We start from the raw sequence: 3,867 nt of genomic DNA, 5'->3' as shown, positions 1-3,867 counted from the left end.
GAAAACGTTGCTCTTGGCTTTGGTGAAACCAATGTTTGCAGATAGGCAGTGATCTTTGCAGAGCTGAGAAACATGGGAGAAGGCTGCCCTCCCTCCCCACCCCACAGTGAACAAAACTGTGCCCCTGTGAACTTTTCTGTTTTGTTCTGTTTTCTATATTTGGACAGCCAGTTCTTCTGAAGTCAGGACTCCCTTGAAGAATTTTTCCCCCCACCACAATTGGTTCTATTTAACTCAGCTATCACTGAGTCCTCCTTTCACAACACCTTTCCTTCAAGGTTAGAGGCGTTTTATAGTGTGAAACAAACAAACGAAACAAAAACTTCCTCCTTCTGCACCCTCTGCACCCTGTGTGTCTTGACTGTTGCACATTTCATATTCCATGATCATTGTCTTACCTCTCTGCCTCTCATCGGCCTGAAGATTCCTCAAGGGTGGGATCTTATTTAGCTCTGCATCCTCAGTGCTAAGTCCAGGTCCCTTCACATATGAGCAACTAGTAAGGTTTGCAATGATTCATCTTTTGGCTCCCCCACAGGCTAAACATATTTGGACAGCATTGGAGATTAAATTATTCCTCCCCCCAAAGACACACCAAAGTCCTAACCCACTGTACCTGTGACCTTACTTGGAAGTCGGGTCTTTGCCAGAGAAGAGACAAAAGGAAACACAAGAAGGCCAAGTGATCATGGAGGAAGAGATTAGAATTATATGGCCACAGGCCCAGGAACACTTACAGTTGCTGGCAATCACCAAAAGCTGAGAGGCAACAAATAGATTCTCCCGCTAAGCCTTCAGATCTGTGAGAGCAAATCTCTACAGTTTTAAACCACCCAGTTTGTGTTAATTTGTTATGACAACCCTAGGAAACCAAGACAGCATGAAAATCAAGTACATGGTCAAAGATTATGAGGTTTAGCAATCATTTATCTCTTACTTAATTCCATAGACATTGGTCTTTGCTCTTTTCTCTGATAAACTACATGGAACAACAGACTGGTTCCAAATAGGAAAAGGAGTACATCAAGGCTGTATATTGTCACCCTGTTTATTTAACTTATATGCAGAGTACATCATGAGAAACACTGGGTTGGAGGAAGCACAAGCTGGAATCAAGATTGCTAGGAGAAATATCAATAACCTCAGATATGCAGATGACACCACCCTTATGGCAGAGAGTGAAGAACTACTAAAGGACCTCTTGATGAAAGTGAAAGAGGAGAGTGAAAAAGTTGGCTTAAAGCTCAACATTTAGAAAACTAAGATCATGGCATCCGCTCCCATCACTTCATGGCAAATTGATGGGGAAACAGTGGAAACAGTGGCTGACTTTATTTTGGAGGACTCCAAAATCACTGCAGATGGTGACTGCAGCCATGAAATTAAAAGATGCTTACTCCTTGGAAGGAAAGTTATGATCAATCTAGACAGCATATTAAAAAGCAGAGACATTACTTTGCCAACAAAGGTCCATCTAGTTAAGGCTATGGTTTTTCCAGTGGTCATGTATGGATGTGAGAGTTGGACTGAAGAAAGCTGAGTGCCAAAGAATTGATGCTCTTGAACTGTGGTGTTGGAGAAGACTCTTGAGAGTCCCTTGGACTGCAAGGAGATCCAACCAGTTCATCCTAAAAGAGATCAGTCCTGGGTGTTCATTGCAAGGACTGATGTTGAAGCTAAAACTCCAATACTTTGGCCACCTGACGCAAAGAGCTGACTCATTGGAAAAGATCCTGATGCTGGGAAAGATTGAGGGCAGGAGGAGAAGGGGACAACAGAGGATGAGATGGTTGGATGGCATCACTGACTCGATGGACATGGGTTTGGGTGGACTCTGGGAGTTGGTGATGGACAGGGAGGCCTGGCATGCTGCAGTTCATGGGATCGCAAAGAGTCAGACACGAGTGAGCATCTGAACTCAACTGAACTGATAAACTACATGACTTGAGTTAGTTTTCAATCCTTGATTCTGATAGAGACCTTTTAGAAAAAAATACCAACTGAGGGATTAATGTTCAAAAAGATGGAAGAATCTTCGAGGGTTTTTTGGAGTATTGTAACAAGAGGGAAAGGGCCAAGGCACAACTTCTGAAAGAATGACATGGCCCAAGGATACAACACAAGCTGATTAAAATCTAATGGGGCCAAGATGGCAGACAAGACTAGACCTTGATCCTGAATCAGCAAGTGTAATGACTGTTAAAAGACCAAGGAGTGGGTGGTGGCCCAAATCCAGGAAATTTCTGCCCCCTTCCCCAAAATAGTTGGAATAGTCCTCCAACTCATTAGCATATAAAAATACCCAGCTTATAAAAACTGACCAGGCCACGTTTCACGGCCGCCTTTGCCCTCTGCGATGGCCCACACTCTGTCTGTGGAGTGTGCTTCTCTCTGTATCTGAGTAAATCCACTTCTTACCTATCACTTTGTCTCTCATTAAATTCATCCTGTGATGAGACATCAAGAACCTGAGCTTCATTAGGTCCTGAAACCATGTACTGTGGGTTTTGGCTGGGTTTGAGTCCCAGACATGTGGGTTCAAGGCCCAAGCAGGGGTTTGGCTGGGTTTGAGTCTCAGCCATGTGGGTTCAAGTCCCAGTCTGAGGTAAATGGTTTCAGTATCACTAGATTCTACAGACTGTGAAGGTGATGTTCACCTACACTGGCAGTAGCTGCCCTTTTCTCCTCCTCCTTGGACACAGGGTCTCCCCCGTGGCTCAGACAGTAAGAATCTGCTTGCAACATAGGAGACCAGAGTTCGATCTCTGGGTGGAGATCCTCTGCAGAAGGGAATCGCTACCCACTCCAGTATTCTTGCCTGGAGAATTCCAAGACAGAGAAGCCTAGAGGGCCACAGTCCATGGGGGTCTCAGTCAGATGCAACTGAATGACTAACACTTTCACTTGGTGACAGGCAGGTGACAACTGGCCACCTGTCCTAATACACCCCACAGGGCAGCACTCAGATGCAGGAATGCATTGGCTGCAACTTTCTCACACAAGACAGCAAGGCCAGAGTGAAATACAGATGCAGGAGCTGTCATAAGAGGACTAACCCTAAACATTCACAAACATGGGCTCCTTGACATTGATCAGGAACCAATATGGAGACAACCAGATTCCAGGCACAGGAATGATTTTAATGATTCCATAAATACACTACAGCCAGAATTCTCCAAAAGTCCACTCAGGTGATGTTACTGTCCACACCGACACCCTTGAATGTACTCCCAGTTCAGTTCAGTCGCTCAGCTGTGTCGTACTCTTTGCGACCCCATGGACTGCAGCATGCCAGGCCTCCCTGTCCCATCACCAACTCCTGGAGTTTACTCAAACTCATGTGCGTGAGTCAGTGATGCCACCCAAACATCTCATCCTCTCTCGTCCCCTTCTCCTCCCGCCGTCAATCGTTCCCAGCATCAAGGTCTTTTCAAATGATTCAGCTTTTCACATCAGGTGGCCAAAGGATTGGAGCTTCAGCTTCAGCATCAGTCCTTCCAATGAACACCCAGGACTGATCTTCTGATGGACTGGTTGGATCTCCTTGCAGTCCAAGGGACTCTCAAGAGTGTCCTCCAACACCACAGTTCAAAAGCACTAATTCTTTGCCACTCAGCTTTCTTTATGGTCCGACTCTCACATCCCTACATGGCTACTGGGAAAACCACAGCTTTGACTAGGAGGACCTTTGAGCAAACGTTATACTCCTCAGCTCAGAAGTCTCCACCGGAACCACGCGCCAAAGAACTCAAAACAAGGGAAGCGATAGGTCCGCCATCTTCCCTTTCACTTCCGGTTCCAGCGTCCCGCCCCGTGACGCAAACGGTCCGCGCCAGGCCGCGAGCGTCATCGCCGCGCGCCCCTTGA

The sequence above is a fragment of the Muntiacus reevesi genome, chromosome 22, assembly GCF_963930625.1.
Source record: "Muntiacus reevesi chromosome 22, mMunRee1.1, whole genome shotgun sequence".
Lineage (NCBI taxonomy): Eukaryota > Metazoa > Chordata > Mammalia > Artiodactyla > Cervidae > Muntiacus > Muntiacus reevesi.
This window is presented reverse-complemented; position numbering follows the sequence as displayed.